This window comes from Pristiophorus japonicus, unplaced genomic scaffold (genome assembly GCF_044704955.1).
Source record: "Pristiophorus japonicus isolate sPriJap1 unplaced genomic scaffold, sPriJap1.hap1 HAP1_SCAFFOLD_58, whole genome shotgun sequence".
In the NCBI taxonomy this organism is placed as follows: Eukaryota; Metazoa; Chordata; class Chondrichthyes; family Pristiophoridae; genus Pristiophorus; species Pristiophorus japonicus.
The window spans coordinates 2,240,500-2,261,456 of record NW_027254488.1 but is presented as its reverse complement, the minus strand read 5'-3'; the positions used below and the strand labels follow the sequence as shown (position 1 = coordinate 2,261,456).

General features: G+C 47.3%; 2 non-coding genes across 2 annotated transcripts; one reads left to right on the top strand and one right to left on the bottom strand.

Annotated features, from left to right (window-relative positions):
- The first annotated feature begins 5,245 nt into the window (after positions 1–5,245).
- Positions 5,246–5,317, top strand: trnaw-cca (transfer RNA tryptophan (anticodon CCA)). Its single transcript has one exon. It is a non-coding gene; the product is annotated as a tRNA-Trp (tRNA).
- Positions 5,318–20,613: 15,296 nt separating this feature from the next.
- trnak-cuu (transfer RNA lysine (anticodon CUU)) lies at positions 20,614–20,686 on the bottom strand. Its single transcript has one exon. It is a non-coding gene; the product is annotated as a tRNA-Lys (tRNA).
- Positions 20,687–20,957: the final 271 nt, after the last annotated feature.

Genomic DNA, 20,957 nt, shown 5'->3' with positions numbered 1-20,957 from the left:
TTTGAGTGAGAGAAATTGTTCCAGAGTGTCACACGCTTCATCTTTTGTTCCCTTTTAAACACATAAAATGAGGCCAGGGGAATAAATCCAGAAAACAAAGCCGAGGGATATAGACAAGAGGAAGAGAGAAGGGGAAATACTGCCTCTGCACACCGGAGAAGTGTGAGCTTGTGGACCGGAGAAGTTGCAGCTGCTGGAGCTGTGCGTTTTATCGGGGAGGGACAGGGGGAGAGCCCGCCGAGCGACCGGAGAAGCTGAGAAGCTGCTGTGCTTTTCATCGGGTTTGACACTGTTTAAAAATTGCAGAGTGCCACGTTTTCTCTCCCTACTGCCCATGTGCGAAGGTGTCAGCAATGTTTTCAGCGTAGGCATTTGGCTCCGCCCCCCACTTCATCATCGACGCCACGCCAGGACTCCGGGGACTGTACACAGCGGCCAGGATGGGGCGAGTTTTTCCCCGAGCCATTTCCAGCGCGCAAAGTCAATGCGCTTGAGGTCAGTGCGCCGACAAAACTGCTTGGGGAAAATCTAGCCCTTGAAGAGTAAGGAGTACACTGAAGGAAATACAAATATATTTCCCGAGCAACTGTCAATTTTAATAACTTTTTATACAACCATCGAAACAGCCAAAAAACAGGGCACTCGGCCCATAGTACCTAATATATAGCCCACAGTACAAGAGTAAGGAAGTCTTGCTACAATTGTACAGGGCCCTGGTGAGACCACACCTTGAGTACTGCGCACAGTTTTGGTCTCCTTATTTGAGGAAGGAAATAATTGCCTGGGAGGTGGTACAAGGAGGTTCACCAGATTGATTCCTGGGATGAGAGTTCTGTCTTAAGTTGAGAGATTGTGTAGAATGGGCCGATACTCCCCAGAGTTTAGAAGAATGAGAGGTGATCTCATTGAAACACACAATATTCTGAAGGGGATTGACAAGGTAGATGCTGAGAGGTTGTTTCCCCCGGGCTGGAGTGTCTAGAACCAGGGGCCACAGTCTCAGGTTAAGGGGTCGGCCATTTAAGACAGAGATGAGGAGGAATTTCTTCACTCAGAGGGATATGAATCTTTGGAATTTTCTGCCCCACATGCTTGTGAATGCTGAGTCTCTGAATATATTCAAGGCTGCGTTAGATAGATTTTTCGAGTCTCGGGGAATCAAGGGATCGAGAGATCACTGGAGTTTGGAAGACTGAGAGGGGATCTCATAGAAACATATAAAATTCTGACGGGACTGGACAGGTCCCGATGTTGGGGAAGCCCAGAACCAGGGGTCGGAGTCTGAGGGATAAGGGGTAAGCCATTTAGGACTGAGATGAGGAGAAACTTTTTCGCTCAGAGAGTTGTTAACCTGTGGAATTCTGTGCCGCAGAGTTGTTGATGCCAGATGTTAGATATATTCAAGAGGGTGATGTGGCCCTGATAGCTAAAGGGATCAAGGGGTATGGAGAGAAAGCAGGAAAGGTGTACTGAGCTGAATGATCATCCATGATCTTATTGAAGGGTGGTGCAGGCTCGAAGTGGCGAATGGCCTACTCCTGCACCTATTTTCTATGTTTCGATGTTTCTATATCCTGCTACTGCTTCTTTAATAATGGATTGCAACATTTTCCCAACCACAGATGTTAGGCGAACTGGTCTATAGTTTCCTGCTTTTTGTCTGCCTCCTTTTTTTAAATATGGCCATTACATTTGCAGTTTTCCAATCTGCTGGGTCCTCCCCAGAATCCAGCGAGTGCATGTCCACAGATCACTGAAAGTTACAGGCCAGGTAGCTAAGGTGGTTGAGAAGGAATATGGAATGATTGCCTTTATTAGCCGAGACATAGAATACAAGAGATGGGGTCGGTGGGGCAGGTTTGGCCACAGCTGGAGTACTGCGTGCAGTTCTGGTCGCCATATTACAGGAAGGACATGATTGCACTGAAGATGGTGCAGAGGAGATTTACGAGGATGTTGCTGGGAGTGGAGAATCTTAGCCATGAGGACAGATTAGATAGGCTGGGTTTGTTTTCCATGGAACAGAGCTTGAGGGGAGACCTCATTGAGGTATATAAAATGATGAGGTTCCGAGATATAGTGGATAGACAGGACCTATTTCCCTTAGCAGAGGGAAACAAGGAGGCATAAATTTAAAGTAATTGGCCGAAAGTTTAGAGGGGAAATGTCTTCATGCAGAGGACTGTGGGGGTCTGGAACTCACTGCCTGAAAGGGTGGCAGAGGCAGAAACCCTCCCCACATTTAAAAAGTGCTTGGATGTGCACCTGAAGTGCCGTAACCTGCAGGGTTATGGACCTCGAGCTGGAAAGTGGGATTAGGCTGGATAGCCTCGAGTTGGCCGGCGCGGACACGATGGACCGAAATGGCCTCCTTCCGTGCTGTGAACTTCTTTGATTCTATGAACTCGTTTGCAAAGAGTTGAGGTGATTTGGGCACATCTTTCTTCACATGACAACATTTCAAAGGCAACTCAACGGCTGTAAAGCGCTTTGGAGCATCATGAGTTCCTGACAGACGCTGCAGAAATACAAGTCCTTCTTTGCAAAATTTCAATGCAATCTCAAGGCTGGTCTAGGATTTGAAGCCAGGATCTTTCTGCAAATTTCAAGTAACAACCAACGAAGCAAGAATCATACCCCTAGACCAACAAACTACCTGCTTTGCAAATGTGGAGATAAGATGTAACCATTATTGAAGCATTTTTAATGTGTGTTGCTGTTCTTGATCGGAGGAGCACATGAGACGAAATTAGTGACTTGGCCTTTTCGACATGTCTTCTGAAGCGCCACACGGTCCCACTCCTGCAGTCAATGAGCTGTTGGGACGTTAATGTATCCATCATCATCATCATCATAGGCGGTCCCTCGAAACGAGGATGACTTGCTTCCACGCTGAAAAAGGATGAATTCACAGGTGTTTCAATGAAGGATCCGAACGACATCCCGAAGGGTGGAAGACGCCTGTGCATGGATTTTTTTAACGTGTGGTGGCCGTTGCACCCCAGCCATCACACGGGCTTGACAGAGCGAGGTCTTGGTCTAGTGGCAAGGGTTAACCAAGACGACAGGCAACCAGCTCTGCTGCACGGACCTAGTGCACACACATATCGCAGTGTGGGCTGGCCCGTGCTAATCCTGGGCCCCTGGCCCCGAACTCATGCCTCTGCTGGGCACCGATCACATCCCTCCACAGTCTCTCGCCGCTCCTTTGCCCCGATCTCGCCGCTCCTGCTGTATCTGCCCACGCTCCAATCACCGACCTGGACCTTGATGACTTCACACTTCGCTGCCGCCGCCCTCCTGCACCAGCTCGCGCTGCTCCCTGGAGTCGTCTCCCGGGACTTCCAAGCTTCTCCCAGGGCCGCTCGCCGTTCCTTTTATGGCCCCGACCTGCCGCTGGTGTTCTACCGTTAGTGTATCCAGGCTGTGGGTGGCCACCCCGAGCGCAGCAGAGGGGTTTCTGCATTAGTTCTGGGTGGGGACAGTATCTTTCCCCTTCTCTCTTCCTCTTGTCTTTATCCCTGTGCTTTTATTTCTCTATTTATTCCCCCTGTCTCAGTTTCTAGTGTTTAAAAGGGAACATAAGATGAAATGGGTATCACTGTGGAACAATTTCTCTCACTCAAAGTTAGACGCACTACCGTTGCACCATGAGGTCTAGGTAGCGAGCCGTTGATATTCAGGTTCATATATAAATATATATAAATATATCTACATGTATCATAACCGTTCCCTGGTGGTCGAGGGATTAAGATCCGGCGCTCTAAACTGGTTTCAATTCTCGATCAATTCATCGCATAAAAATAATTGAGGTTTGTGAGACGATTAATAATTGCTGTAATCACCATGAATACCAATACTTTCTGCGATAGACCGAGCTTACAGACTATCTGGCTTCTACTGCCCTTTGCCGGGCACTTGTTTGGGGTTTAATTTAGTAAACTGGGCGAGTTCACTGATCGCGGGGAGACAGTAGGAGCCTCTGTGGCCCCACTGTGAGGATGTGGAAGTGAACACGGTGGCTGGGTGATCCGTGACATTTCTGTAAAGGGCAGTGGAGGAGAAGGATTGAGAACTTTCAGTGTGGGACAGAAGTTGTTTAAGGTGAGCCAACACATTCCCGATCAGCACAGAGGGAGCTCACTGGTCAGCTCCCCTCTGTTGGGGCTGCTGTGCCAGAGGTTTCTGTAGTGCAGTGGTTATCACATTTGCTTTATACGTGAAAAGTACCCGGTTTGATTCTGGGCAGAAACATGATGTTTAAACTTGCTATAAGGGAACAATCGGAGGAGAGTTTAGTCTCCTGGAAAATGCTGCCTGACCTGCTGAGATTTCCAGCATTTGCTGTTTTTATTAGCTATTTATTCTCCTGGTAGAAATGCTCCCTTATTCCTGAATTGCTCTTTATTTAACCAATAAATAGATAACTTTCAGTGAGAGAAAACGGATCCACCGGGGACCTTTCGCGTGTGAGGCCAACGTGATATCCGCCACACTGCAGCCCATCAAAGGGCGAGAAATCACTGAATATAAAGGATGAACTCACAAATATCAGGGGCAGTGCAGTCTGGTCAACGTCAAACCCTCCTTTCTTATTCAGCAGTGGCATGAACGGGAGTCAGATGCCACAAAGTTTCATTAAAGATACAAATACAAGTAAAACTTCCAAATCTTTTCACTGTAAAATTCTTTCACTTTATTTGAAATCCTACTGCGTTGAATCTGAAAATGATCACCATGGGATTTTATCTTCACGACTGATTCTAATTTCTCTGCACGGAAGGAATAACCGGTGCTGTTAAATTTGACAAAAGTTGCCCCAGATTCCTGGTGACATCGGCAATACAGTGTGTAAAATGGGTCAACATGCTGAAGAACATAAGAACAAAAGAAATAGGAGCAGGAGTCGGTCATACGCCCCTCGAGCCTGCTCCACCATTTAATACGATCATGATCGATGCGATCATGGACTCAGGTCCACTTCCCTGCCCGCTCCGCAAAGCACAGGACAAATGTTTGAAGTATCGACTGTCCCTCAGTTAGCATTTCTTTCATTGTGCAAAAGAAGGTGAGGGGTTAATTAATGATGCTTTTCCATAAACGCAACACAAAAGTTTAAGAAAAAAACACACGGTGACTGGCAGGTGAGCACTGCTTCTGACACCTGGTGGGAATGGGCGGGGAATTTAAAGCCCCTTGTATCGTGAAAGCTTCATATAGAGGAACATCTCAAACACATTGTGTAGGCCTCGTGGCGCAACGGTAGCGTGTCTGACTCCAGATCAGAAGGTCGCGTGTTCAAATCACGTCGGGGTCACTGTTCTTTCAGAATTAATATTTTCTTTGCTGTTTGGCAATAACCAGACCCTTGTTCCAAGGTCTGTCTCACTGATTCCCCGGTGTCAGGCAGAGATACGCCTGCTGCCCTCATTTAATTCATGTGACAGGACACACAAGTTCAAAATCAACTTGCAGGTGGCCACACACACCGCCGAGCGGTCGAAGGTGCTGTGATTAGATCGCAGTTTTCTCTGGAGGTGTGGGTTTGAATCCAACTTCTGACATTTATTATTTTTAATCATTAAGCGAAACTCATTGTTTGACACCACGACCAACTCCTTAAAACTGGGATTCAGCAGTTCACCTGCTCGCTTAACATTTCCGTCTGACCTGGTGCTGAAAGTGGAGATGTTTCCGCAGTGTCGCGGTTAACACGTTCGCCTCACACACGAAAGCTCACCAGGCGGGAATATTTTCTGTAGCTTTCTCCTCATGCATGCTCAGGGGCGAGTTTGTTCTCCTGTGAAAAGTTCATAAGATGATAAACATGTAAGAATTAGGGGCCGGAATAGGCCATTCGGCCCCTCGAGCCTGGTCCACCATTCAAGAAGATCCTGGCAGTTCCTCGACAGCAAGTTTAAACATCTGGGGCGGAGCCAACAGGCGACTGTCTGCAATCAGTGAGAGAACGGTATGTTTGGCAGAAGCCTGGCGAGCTCAGTCAGTGAAACATAAGACTTTTAATCTCAGGGTCGTGGTTTCGACACCCACATTGGACATTTCCATTTTTCATAGAATTATAGATTGAGAGAAGTTTGCAGCACATCAGGACGCCATTTTGGCCAATCACTTCCACCCCGGCCAACAAGAGGCGATCCAGCTTCATCCCACTTTCCAGCTCTGGGTCCATAACCCTGCAGGTTACGGCACTTCAGGTGCACATCCAAATACTTTTTACTTGTGGTATCTACCTCCGCCATTCTTTCAGGCAGCGAGTTCCTGACCCCCACAAACCTCTGCATGAAGAATTTTATCTTCAAATCCTCTTTAAACCTTCTACCAATTACTTTCAATCTCTGCCCCCTGATTGTTGACCCCTCTGCTATCCACTATATCTACGCCCCTCATAATTTTATACATCTCAATGTTGTCTCCCCTCAGCCTCCTCTGTTCCAATGAAAATAAACCCAGCCGATCCAATCTGTCCTCACAGCTAAGATTCTCCACGCATGGCAACATCCTCGTAAATCTCCTCTGTACCCTCTCGTACAATCACATAATTCCTGTAATACGGTGACCAGAACTACATGCAATACTCCAGCTGGGCGGAACCAGTGTTTTATACATTTCAAGCATAACCAACCTGCTCTTCTATCCCATGCCTCAGCCAATAAAGGTAAGCATTCCGTGCACCTTCTTACCCACCTTATCCAACTGGCCTGCTACCTTCAGGGATCTGTGGACATGCACTCCAAGGTCCCTTTGTTCTTCCACACTTCTCAATGTCCGACCATTTAATGTGTGTTTCTTTCCTTGTTTGCCCTCCCCAAATGCACAGCCTCACACTTCTCTGGATTAAATTAGTGTCACCTGAAAACGTTTTAATCATACCTCCTATATTTAAGTTTAGATCATTGATGTTACCACCAAAAGCCAGGGACCGAGCACTGAGCCCTGTGGAACCCCACTGGAACCATCCTTCCAGTCCCAAACACTCCCATCAAACATTACCATTTGCTTCCTGCCTCTGAGCCAATTTTGGATCCAACTTGCCACTTTGCCCTGGTCCCATGGGCTTTGACTTTTGTGACCAGTCTTCCATGTGGGAACTTGGCGAAAGCTTTGCTAAAATCCTTATACACTACATCATACGCACTGCCCTCATCGATCCACTTGGTTACCTCCTCAGAAAATGTAATCAAGTGAGTCAGACAAAACCTTCCCTGAACAAATCCATGCTGACTATCCATGATTAACCCATGTCTTTCTAAATGCAGAAATTAAATCATCGATAAATTTTATCCTGCTTTCACGGGAAATCACCATTAATTAACCGATGATCTTTGTTGTGCAGGTATAAAATAAGTATAAACCCTGTACACTCAATGTACAGTTACATAAGCCCACTGGATGTATCTTCACACTGTATGCACTATGCTTGTACCAGCAGAGGGTGCAACTGGTGGAGACCTCGGGGTCACCTGTACACGACAGGTAACCAGGTATAAAAGGGAGCTCACAGTACTGTACCCTCACTCAGGAGCTGCAATAAGTGAACTAAGGTCACCACAGTTCAAGTACAATACCTTACCTCGTGGAGTCATTACTGGAGTGCTTACAGACACAATAACTGGTGACGAGAATACGAATTTCCATGTGACAATGGCTAACCTTGGCACGTTTGAACAATTCGCCGATGGGGAAGATTGTAAGGCCTTTGTGGAAAGGCTCGAACACTTCTTTATTGCAAATGACATGGGGGGAGACGACCCGACCTCGCTGGCTGATAAGTGTTGAGCTATCCTGCTCAGCAGTTGTGGGCCCACCGTCTATGGCCTTGTCAGGGACCTGCTAGTCCCAGAGAAGACAATAACATATCTTGAGCTCGTAACGCTGGTACAGGAACAGCTCAAACCTAAAGAGAGCATCCTCACAGCCAGACACCGGTTCTCTCTCCACCGGTGGATCCGAAGGCCAAGAAATCGCAAAATATGCTGCAGACCTGAGACGATTGGCTGCACCATGTGATTTAAGTGATCACCTCACCGAAGCACGAAGGGACATCTTTGTTATTGGAATCGGTCACAAGGGCCTTCTCCACAGGCTGCTCTCTGCGGACACCATGGTCACCCTGCAGACGGCAATTAACGTGAGCCAGGCGTTCATGATCTCGGCCTGCGATTCCAAGTGGATGTCTCACCCCCAGGACTCTAACCCGGCAAGTACTGTGAACCGAAAGGTGCCTTTTAGAGGCAGGGCTGCTGCTAGCAGTCTCCCTCAGGGAAGAGAGAACAGAACCCTGAGTCCCACAATCCTGAGTCCGCCACATGTGGCCAACCGGCCAACCCCATGCTGGTGCTGTGGAGGAAATCACAGGGCCCACCAGTGCCGCTATAAAGACTATACTTGCAAAGGCTGTAACATGAAGGGCCACCTCCAGCGAATATGCAAGAGAAATCGTACTCACTGAGTCGATGAAGAGTTGGCTGATCATCCGGAGTCCAGCGACGATGAGGTGTACGGAGTGTTTACCTGCACCACCGAGAGTTCCCCGGTGAAAATGGAAGTTGAAGTCAACTGTGTTCCAGTCACGATGGAGATGGACACAGGGGCGAGCCAGTCACTGATGAATCAGGCAGCCTTTGAGAAACTCAGGGACAATCCAATCGAACGACCTAAAATGATCCCGATCGAAGGGAAACTGCTCACCTACACAAACGATACATCCCAGTCGTTGGCAGCGTGGATGTCCACGTGTCCCATGGCGGCGAGATGCACAGGTTACCTTTGTGGATCATTGCTGGGGATGGTCCAAAGCTATTAGGAAGAAGGTGGATGAAAAAGGTCACTTGGAGCCGGGAATAGCTCCAACCTCCAGCGATCGACGTCCTCCATGACCCCGAAGTTGGATCCAGCACAACACCTGAAAAACCAACCGCCCAACTCGACAGTGCGGCGACGATACAGACCGCTCAACCCAACGGTGAGATGATTCAGCCCAAACAACCAGACCTCACCTTCCAGGCTCCAGTGGCAGGATTCCAGAGGAAGAAAATTCAGACAGAAGGTAACTTCCCGGCTTCCGTGGCAGAACCTGGGGAGAAAAGGATCACCGCAGCCTACCTCATGGAGAGAAAGAAGATTGCGTCTGAACCACGAGGTGAAGGGCCTGAAGTCAAGATGGCGGCAGCCAGACCACAAGGGAGCAAGACGTGATGACTAGCGGCGAACTGGATTGGGGTAAAGATTGAAAGACCCTCTTAAAGGAGACCGGCAACCCATCACAATTAAAGGGACAGTTCCACTTTTTATACAGCGATGATGGTGATACAAATGTAAAAGATGTAACTGACAATTTCAAGTTTGTAAATGTAACTAATCATAGAAACACAGAAACATAGAAAATAGGTGCAGGAGTAGGCCATTCGGCCCTTCTAGCCTGCACCGCCATTCAATGAGTTCATGGCTGAACATTCAACTTCAGTACCCCATTTCTGCTTTCTCGCCATACCCCTTGATCCCCCTAGCAGTAAGGACATCATCTAACTCCTTTTTGAATATATTTAGTGAATTGGCCTCAACAACTTTCTGTGGTAGAGAATTCCACAGGTTCACCACTCTCTGGGTGAAGAAGTTACTCCGCATCTCGGTCCTAAATGGCTTACCCCTTATCCTTAGACTGTGACCCCTGGTTCTGGACTTCCCCAACATTGGGAACATTCTTCCTGCATCTAACCTGTCTAACCCCGTCAGAATTTTATATGTTTCTATGAGGTCCCCTCTCATTCTTCTGAACTCCAGTGAATACAAGCCCAGTTGATCCAGTCTTTCTTGATAGGTCAGTCCCGCCATCCCGGGAATCAGTCTGGTGAACCTTCGCTGCACTCCCTCAATAGCAAGAATGTCCTTCCTCAGGTTAGGAGAGCAAAACTGTACACAATACTCCAGGTGTGGCCTCACCAATGCCCTGTACAACTGTAGCAACTCCTCCCTGCCCCTGTACTCAAATCCCCTTGCTATGAAGGCCAACATGCCATTTGCTTTCTTAACCGCCTGCTGCACCTGCATGCCAACCTTCAATGACTGATGTACCATGACACCCAGGTCTCTTTGCACCTCCCCTTTTCCTAATCTGTCACCATTCAGATAATAGTCTGTCTCTCTGTTTTTACCACCAAAGTGGATAACCTCACATTTATCCACATTATACTTCATCTGCCATGCATTTGCCCACTCACCTAACCTATCCAAGTCGCTCTGCAGCCTCACAGCATGCTCCTCGCAGCTCACACTGCCTCCCAACTTAGTGTCATCCGCAAATTTGAAGATACTACATTTAATCCCCTCATCTAAATCATTAATGTACAGTGTAAACAGCTGGGGCCCCAGCACAGAACCTTGCGGTACCCCACTAGTCACTGCCTGCCATTCTGAAAAGTCCCCATTTACTCCTACTCTTTGCTTCCTGTCTTACAACCAGTTCTCAATCCATGTCAGTACACTACCCCCAATCCCATGTGCTCTAACTTTGCACATCAATCTCTTGTGTGGGACCTTGTCGAACGCCTTCTGAAAGTCCAAATATACCACATCAACTGGTTCTCCCTTATCCACTCCACTGGAAACATCCTCAAAAAATTCCAGAAGATTTGTCAAGCATGATTTCCCTTTCAGAAATCCATGCTGACTTGGACCTATCATGTCACCTCTTTCCAAATGCACTGCTATGACATCCTTAATAATTGATTCCATCATTTTACCCACTACCGATGTCAGGCTGACCGGTCTATAATTCCCTGTTTTCTCTCTCCCTCCTTTTTTAAAAAGTGGGGTTACATTGGCTACCCTCCACTCCATAGGAACTGATCCAGAGTCAATGGAATGTTGGAAAATGACTGTCAACGCATCCACTATTTCCAAGGCCACCTCCTTAAGTACTCTGGGATGCAGTCCATCAGGCCCTGGGGATTTATCGGCCTTCAATCCCATCAATTTCCCCAACACAATTTCCCGGCTAATAAGGATTTCTCTCAGTTCCTCCTCCTTACTAGACCCCCCGACCCCTTTTATAACCGGAAGGTTGTTCGTGTCCTCCTTCGTGAATACCGAACCAAAGTACTTGTTCAATTGGTCCGCCATTTCTTTGTTCCCCGTTATGACTTCCCCTGATTCTGACTGCATTTGTCTTCACTAACCTTTTTCTCTTTACATATCTATAGAAACCTTTGCAATCCGTCTTAATGTTCCCTGCAAGCTTCTTCTCATACTCCATTTTCCCTGCCCTAATCAAACCCTTTGTCCTCCTCTGCTGAGTTCTAAATTTCTCCCAGTCCCCAGGTTCGCTGCTATTTCTGGCCAATTTGTATGCCACTTCCTTGGCTTTAATACTATCCCTGATTTCCCTTGATAGCCACGGTTGAGCCACCTTCCCTTTTTTATTTCTATGCCAGACAGGAATGTACAATTGTTGTAGTTCATCCATGCGGTCTCTAAATGTCTGCCATTGCCCATCCACAGTCAACCCCTTAAGTATCATTCGCCAATCCATCTCAGCCAATTCACGCCTCATACCTTCAAAGTTAGCCTTCTTTAAGTTCTGGACCATGGTCTCTGAATTAACTGTTTCATTCTCCATCCTAATGCAGAATTCCACCATATTATGGTCACTCTTCCCCAAGGGGCCTCGCACAACGAGATTGCTAATTAATCCTTTCTCATTACATAACACCCAGTCTAAGATGGCCTCCCCACTAGTTGGTTCCTCGACATATTGGTCTAAAAAACCATCCCTTATGCACTCCAGAAAATCCTCCTCCACCGTATTGCTTCCAGTTTGGTTAGCCCAATCTATGTGCATATTAAAGTCACCCATTATAACTGCTGCACCTTTATTGCACGCACCCCTAATTTCCTGTTTGATGCCCTCCCCAACATCACTACTACTGTTTGGAGGTCTGTACACAACTCCCACTAACGTTTTTTGCCCTTTGGTGTTCTGCAGCTCTACCCAGATAGATTCCACATCATCCAAGCTAATGTCCTTCCTAACTATTGCCTTAATCTCCTCCTTAACCAGCAATGCTACCCCACCTCCTTTTCCTTTGATTCTATCCTTCCTGAATGTTGAATACCCCTGGATGTTGAGTTCCCAGCCCTGCTCATCCTGGAGCCACGTCTCCGTAATCCCAATCACATCATATTTGTTAACATCTATTTGCACAGTTAATTCATCCACTTTATTGCGGATACTCGCTGCATTAAGACACAAAGCCTTTAGGCTTGTTTTTTTAACACCCTCTGTCCTTTTAGAATTTTGCTGTACAATGGCCCTTTTTGTTCTTTGCCTTGGGTTTCTCTGCCCTCCACTTTTCCTCATCTCCTTTCTGTCTTTTGTTTTTGCCTCCTTTTTGTTTCCCTCTATCTCCCTGCATTGGTTCCCATCCCCCTGTCATATTAGTTTAACTCCTCCCCAACAGCACTAGCAAACACTCCCCCGAGGACATTGGTTCCGATTCTGCCCAGGTGCAGACCGTCCGGATTGCACTGGTCCCACCTCCCCCAGAACCGGTTCCAATGCCCCAGGAATTTGAATCCCTCCCTGCTGCACCATTGCTCAAGCCACGTATTCATCTGAGCTATCCTGCGATTCCTACTCTGACTAGCACGTGGCACTGGTAGCAATCCCGAGATTACTACTTTTGAGGTCCTACTTTTTAATTTAGCTCCTAGCTCCTTAAATTCATTTCGTAGGAACTCATCCCTTTTTTTACCTATGTCATTGGTACCAACGTGCACCACGACAACTGGCTGTTCTCCCTCCCTTTTTAGAATGACCTCCACCCGCTCCGAGACATCCTTGACCCTTGCACCATGATAATCATGATAAGTCGGGCAATTGCGGTCAGAACCAATGTATTGTGAGAGTAAGCGAAGTGATGACGTGCGATGCTGGGATTTACAAGCCTGCCGACAAAACCAAGGGCAACCTTCCGTCAGCACCCAGGTCCCGCGATCATGTAGCCTGCCCCTCCGCGACCAATGTGATACCCCAGGGAGTGTGGCCACACACAGAGGGAGCATACCAGCTGCAGGCCCAGTGATCAGCGGACGGCAAAGGCACCACGACCGGTACCCTGCCCCCGATCGGCTCTACCTCTCTGGCCACCAGGGCCAGTACTGGGAGCGAGCAAATAGCACCCTCCTGCCCTCCCAACAGGACATGGGATGACCAGGCTCCCACTATCACTGAAGAGCAGCAGGGAGACACCGCAGCCCTCAAAGGAGGACAAGGAGGCCACACACTCCTGTGGCTCTGCCCATCACTAGGCAACGGCAAAGGCTCTGAGACTCAGCCAGGTGAGCGATCTGAGCCGACCCAGCTGGCAGGGGACACAGCTCCATCATCAGACAATCTGGACGCAGTCTTGTTACTCTGGAACTAGTGACCTCACCCACCTGCACCTACACAACCCAGGGGCAAGACTGTGATACCACGTATGTACCTTACCTGTAAAATGTACTTGTTCCACTACTGCAGAACCCAAACAGTGAAGTAACTAATCCGATGTTTTTTTGTTCTTTCTGTCTGTACAGGTCTGCACATGCAGGTGTTGAGCCACACACATGGTCTATGTATGGGGGGGGAGGGTGCGGGGGGGAATGGATGTTTGTAGCCATGGACAAACATGGATCACACCCAGAACCAACACAACCCCCACTGCAATCTCCAACCATCCACTGCTGCACATTTCCCAATGTCGTGACAAAAAGGACTTGGGGGTCCACAAGGAGAGAACCAAGCCAAAGCATGGACAAGGTGCAAGGGCTTTGGGCACTCAAGTCTCGGGCCAGAGCACACAATGCAAAGGCCAGTGGCACAAGACTAAGTGGAGAGTGATGTTGTGTCTGTTTAGTATAAGTATACTCCCTGTACACTCAATGTACAGTTACATAATACGACTGGATGTACCTTCACACTGTATATACGATGCCTGTACCACCAGAGGGTGCAACTGGTGGAGACCTCGGGGTCACCGGTACACGACAGTTAACCAGGTATAAAACGGAGCTCACCATAATGTACCCTCACTCAGGAACTGCAATTAATGGACTAAGGTCACCACAGTTCAAGTACAATACCTTGCCTCATGGAGTCATTACTTGAGTGCTTACAGACACAATAGAAAGAGATTAAACATTAAATGGTAGGACATTGAGAATTGTAGAGGAACAAAGCGACCTGGGAGTGCATGTCCACAGATCCCTTAAGGTAGCAGGCAAGGTGGATTAGCTGGTTAAGAAGACCTACAGAATGCTGGCCTTCTTTAGCCGAGGCCTAGAATAAGAGAGCAGGTGGATTATGCTTGAATATAAAACACTGGTTAGGCCACAGCTGGAGAACTGCGTGCAGTTCTCGTCACCACTTTACAGGAAGAAGACTGTGATTGCACTGGAGACTTACAGAGGAGATTTCGAGGATGTTATCGGGAGTGGAGAATCTTAGCTATGAGGACAGATTGGATAGGCTGGGATTGTTTTTCTTGGAACAAAGTGGGCTGAGGGGAGGCATCATTGAAGTGTATACAATTATGAGGGGCCTTGATATAGTGGACAGAATGGGCCCATTTCCCTTAGCAGAGGGGTCAACAACCATGGGGCATAAATTTTAAGTCATTTGTAGAAAGTGTAGGGGGGATTTGAGGGGAAATTTCTTCATGCAGAGGGTTGTGTGGGTCTGGATCTCACTGCCTGAAAGGGTGGGAGAGGCAGAAACGCTCACCACATTTAAAAAGTGCTTGGAAGTGCACCTGAAGTGCCGTAACCTGCAGGGTTATGGACTGAGAGCTGGAAAGTGGGATTAGGCTGGAGAGCCTGTTATTGGCCGGCACGGTCACGATGGGCCGAAATGGCCTCCTTCCGTGCTGTAAACTTCTGATTATATAATTCGATGAAAAATAATCACCAAATGTGGGCTCGCACCTCTGACCCTGAGATTTAGAATCTCATGATCTACTGACTGATTTAGCTGGGCTTCTGCAAAATGCACCTTTTTGTCGTTGATTACAGCTCCGCCCAGGACGCTTAAACTTGCTGTCGAGGAACTGCCAGGATCTTCTTGAATGTTGGACCAGGCTCGAGGGGCCGAATGGCCTACTCTGGCCCCTAATCCTTACATGCTTATGATCTTATGACATTTCACAGGAGAACAAACTCGCCCCTGAGCATGCATGAGGAGAAAGCTCCAGAAAATAATCCCGCCTGGTGAGCTTTCGCGTGTGAGGCGAACGTGTTAACCGTAACACTGCGGAAACATCTCCACTTTCACCACCAGGTCAGACGGAAGTGTTAAGCGAGCAGGTGGACTGCTGAATCCCACTTTTTAGGCGTTGGTCGTGGTGTCAAACAATGAGTTTCACTTCATGATTGAAAACAGGAAGTGTCAGAAGTGTGATGTGAACCCACACCTCCAGAGGAGACTGCGACCTAAACACAGAACCTTGGACCGCTCGGCCATCCTGACTATTCAGGGCAATATGTGGCCAACTGCAGGTTTATTTTGAACTTTTGTGTCCTGTCACATGAAATAAATGAGGGCAGCAGGCGTATCTCTGCCTGACACCGGGGAAACAGTGAGACAGACCTTGGAACATGGGTCTGGATATTGCCAAACAGCAAAGAAAATATTAATTCCCGAATTACCCTGAAAAACAGTGACCTCGACGTGATCTGGGGTCAGACACGCTACCGTTGCGCCACGAGGTCGATACAGCACATCGGAAATGTTTGACTCTATGAAGGTTTCACAAAACAAGGGGCTTTAAAATCCCCGCCCATTCCCACCGGGTGTCAGAAGCAGCGCTCACCTGCCAGTCACCGTATGTTTTTTTGTTCAACTTTTGTGTTGCTTTCACGGTATTGCATCATTAATTAACCCGTAACCTTCTTTTGCACAATGAAAGAAATGCTAACTGAGGGACAGTCGATACTTCAACCATTTGTTCCTGTGCTTTGCATAGAAAGATAGAAACATAGAAAACAGGTGCAGGATTAGGCCATTCGGCCCTTCGAGCCTGCACCACCATTCAATATGATCATGACTGATCATTCACCTCAGTACCCCTTTCCTGCTTTCTCTCCATACCTTTGATACCTTTAGCCGTAATGGCCACATTTAACTCCCTTTTGAATATATCTAATGAATTGGCCTCAACAACTTTCTGTGCTCGAGAATTCCACAGGTTCAGAATTCTCTGAGTGAAGAAGTTTCTCCTCATCTCGGTCCTAAATGGCTTACCCCTTGTCCTTAGACTGTGACCTCTGGTTCTGGACTTCCCCAACATCGGGAACATACTTCCTCCCTCTCACCTGTCCAATCCCATCAGACCTGTATATGTTCTCTGCGATCCCTTCTCATTCTTCTAAATTCCAGTGAAGAAATGTCTAGTTGATCCAGTCTTTCTTTACATGTCAGTCCTGCCCTCCCGAGAATCAGTCTGGTGAACCTTCGCTGCACTCCCTCAATAGCAAGAATGTCCTTCCTCAGATTAGGAAACCAAAACTGTACACAATATTCCAGGTGAGGCCTCACCAAGGCCTGCGTCCGCGCACATACAGAGGCTGAATTACAGGACATAGTCGACGCATTTACTGAGGCGTTTGAAAGCATGGGCCTTACGCTAAACATCCGAAAGACAAAGGTCCTCCACCAGCCTGTCCTCACCGCACAGCACTACCCCCCAGTCATCAAGATCCACGGCGCGGCCCTGGACACCGTGGATCACTTCCCATATCTCGGGAGCCTCCTATCAACAAGAGCAGGCATCGACGACGAGATTCAACACGGCCTCCATGCGCCAGTGCAGCCTTCGGCCGCTTGAGGAAAAGAGTGTTTGAAGACCAGGCCCTCAAAACTGCCACCAGGCTCATGGTCTACAGGGCTGTAGTAATACCTGCCCTCCTGTAAGGCTCAGAGACATGGACCATGTACAGTCGACACCTCAAGTTGCTGAAGAAATATCACCAACGATGTCTCCGCAAGATCCTACAAATCCCCTGGGTGGACAGTCGCACCAACATCAACGGCCTTATTCAGGCTAACATCCTCAGCTTTGAAGCACTGACCACACTCGATCAGCTCTGCTGGGCAGGCCACATAGTCCGCATGCCAGACACGAGACTCCCAAAGCAAGTGCTCTACTCGGAACTTCTTCATGGCAAACGAGCCAAAGTGGGCAGCAGAAACTCTACAAGGACACACTCAAAGCCTCCCTGATAAAGTGCAACATCCCCACTGACACCCAGGAGTCCCTGACCCAAGACCACCCTAAGTGGAGGAAGTGCATCCGAGAGGTCTCTGAGCACCTCGAGTCTCAACACCGAGTGCATGCAGAAATCAAGTGCAGACAGCAAAAAGAGCGTTCGGCAAACCTGTCCCACCCATCCCTTCCCTCAACAACTATCTGTCCCACCTGTAATAGGGTCTGTGGCTCTAGTATTGGACTGTTCAGCCCCCAAAGAACTCACTTTACGAGTGGAAGCAAGTCTTCCTCGATTCAGAGGGACTGCCAATGTAGATTCCAAAATTCATGGAAACCCCCCAGTGTTTGGACTCACTGAAAAGGAAATTCGATTTAGGCCTATTAAACATAAAGTTTGGGATTCTAAAAAGCATATGGAAGAAATCTACTATTATTAACCAAGTTTGGGATTTTAAAATGCATGTTTGGGCCTGTGGGGAAAAGCTGCAGTGACAGAGGGGTGGGATTTAGAGTTTGGATATTGTAGCTAATCAGTTTGTCTGGGGGAGCTCTTAAACCATAGTCAGGCCCCCAGAAAACATTAGCATTTAAACAATCGACCACGGAAGAAACATTATCCACCTTACCCACAGTACCCAAATATCACATCCATATTCCAACACCTTTTCAACATGTATAGAAATATCTGGCTCAGCTCAGACTTCCCGAAGCCAAAGCAGTGCTATTACAATGGACAAGAGTTCATCAGTTCATAAATAAGGAGTATCACCATCCCAAAGTCTATCTACACCAGATTAAAACATTTAATCAAGTCTCAGTTAGCTAGTCCGCCAAAACTTATACAAAGAAGACCACTTAAATCAATGGGCAGCAAAACTTAAACAAAAGAAACGTTAGATTTGGCACGAAGATTAAGCAGCCTCTCAGAGTATAACTGGGAGCCTATCGTACCAAGAGCAACCTATTTTTCTGACCATTACTTTGCAACAACAAGATCAAGATCGAGAGCACACGGCAAGAAAACACAGGAAGAGACATCACGACATCGGAGAAAAGAACTCCAAAAAACCAATCAGTGGAACATCAATACCAACTGACTAGGTAACAGGCATCAACCGGACCACCGCGACCGACGGACCCAACCAGGAAAATCAACCACTAGAAAACCGGGGTCCACGCAAGTGTTCCACTCTACAATTTGTGCCTCGACTGTCCAGCAGGTAAAAATTACCGAAACAACTTAAAACCCGATTGATGACAAAGGATACCGGCTTCGGGACAATCAGAATACTTCGTCACAGACAAGGCACCAGAAGGCTGGAAGGTAGATCACACCGGTTGTGGGAGAGCTGGTTGGCGGTGACATGGAAGTGTCTGCAGTGTGCGGGACCAGACTGCTTCCACATATCCACAATGAATGTCCCACCCTTTTTTTGGGAAAAGTACAACTGAGAGTGGACAAGTTCCATCCCGGTCAGAGCAATCTGAAGCTTTAACTGACTGACACCGCAGTTTGGGATTGTAATGTCTGTAAGCATGTAATGCTTGTAGCTCCACACTGTGGATGTGGACGTATTGTGTACTGCAACTGTATCGTTAATCATCAAACAGAACAGGCTCTTTCCGGAGAGTTCCGAGAGAGCAGCCTGCATGTTCGGAAGCTGTGTGTGCTGTGCTCTGTGAAGATATCACAGCGATGTCTAGCAATATGTGCATCTATCAGTCTCTGTGGTGCAATGGATACGTGTGTTCAGCTATTAACTGCAAGGTTGGTGGATCGTAGCCCATTCAGGGACAAAGCCTTTAATTGTTTTTCACTGAGGATTCTGTGCCGTGCAGTTCCAGGTTGCCATTGTGCGTTTTGGCTTCATTAATATATTCCGCAACCATTGCCAGCTGTGCTGTTATCAAGTTATACCAACTGTTACTTGGATTTTCGCGTGGTTGTTCGTTGTCTCGTCGCCAATTGATACGCTCATAATAAAGAATGAAACTGAGTACTGTGAACAATGAGTAAGTGTGACATTAGCTCCTTTAATAAGACTCCAGAGTGCTTTTATACTGTGCTGCCAAGGGATGCTGGAATCCCTTGGGACTCCAACAGGTAGGCCCTCTGGTGGTGGTGTGATACAGATCGCCAAGGGTTAAATACATAACACAAGGTGTGTACAGAAATCAACCATCAAAAGCCCTGTCATTAACCACAGGGGTTTCCTGCAATTTTCTGATCGCAAAGCGCTTTCAGTCCTTGTCCTTAAAATTGCAGATGTGGGAATTGGGAGTTTAATGACTTTGAAAGGAGAACATTGTTGTTTGGTGCAGTTCCGTTCAGAGAAATGTTTGTGAAAGGAACGTTTTGCAGAGAGAGGGATTGAGCATTTCAGCTTGTTGCTGAACACTTCTCTCTGGGCACTGAGCTAAGCAGCAGTTTCCGTAGTGTAGCGGTTATCATGTTTGCCTCACACGCGAAAAGTCTCTGTTTCGAGCCTGTGCGGAAACATTATTTGTGAAGCAAAAACTTGTCTGCAATAAAATTGAACAAAAGCTGTCCGGGATACATTGTCGCATGAGCAATGAACATTTTAAAACTAATCCACTCAAATACAGAGTGTGTAAAATCAGATCGGGGATAAAACTTCATCAAGCGTTAAAGTTTCACTAATTATTAAAGTTCAGTTATTGAAATTTCGATTGTCCCTTTTCGCATTTCTTTCATTCTGCGAAACAACACTATCGGTTGATACCATCAGATCTAAGTTCCATTTGAAACCCACAAACAACTCATTAATTATTCGCTCTTCCCCAGTTCCAGAGCTCAGAGGGTTATTGTCCATCCCTGGGATGCAAACTACCTCAGACCCGGGGCAAAGCTCCTCGTATACCGAGCACAGGCTCAAGAAAACCCCGGGGGTGAGGATATCCCGATCACTGGGCCTTCCAGCAACACTGAACAAGCGCCCGGTCTGAAACTTTCCCAGTAATAACTTGTAACTGAAGCATCCAACAGTCAGGATGGCCGAGCGGTCTAAGGCGCTGCGTTCAGGTCACAGTCTCCTCTGGTGGTGTGGATTCAAATCCCTCTCCTGACATTCAGTGTTTTTAATTACAAACTCAGTTGTTTTGACACCATTCTGAAGTGCTTTGGGACATCCATCGAACTTCAGAAAATTACTCCACTTCAATTCCAAACGGTGATATCAAAGTTACTTCCCAAACCAGGAAACGATCCCGGGTGGCTGCAGCGAAAGGAATGGTTTGGTGAAGCATTGAAAGGTTATCTCTAAATAATAGAAGATTATGGGTTCATTAATGATGTTTTTCGGTGAAAGCAACATACATTTTAAGGAACAGTAATCGACGAACATGGGGCTCAAACCCACGACCCTGAGATTAAGAGTCTCATGCTCTACCGACTGAGCTAGCCGGGCTTCTCAACATCTACCCTGTCAATCCACTTCAGAATATTGTCCGTTTCAACGAGATTACCTCCCATTCTTCGAAACTCCAGAGAGTATCGGCATATTCTGCACAATCTCTCATCATAGGACAGCCCTCTCATCCCAGGAATCAATCTGTTGAACCTCTGTTGCACCATCTCCAAGGCAAGTATATCCTTCCTTAGATAAGTACTATGGGCGAATATCCTGTTTTTCTGCTGATTCTACGGTTGTATAAAAAGTTATTAAAATTAAACAGTCG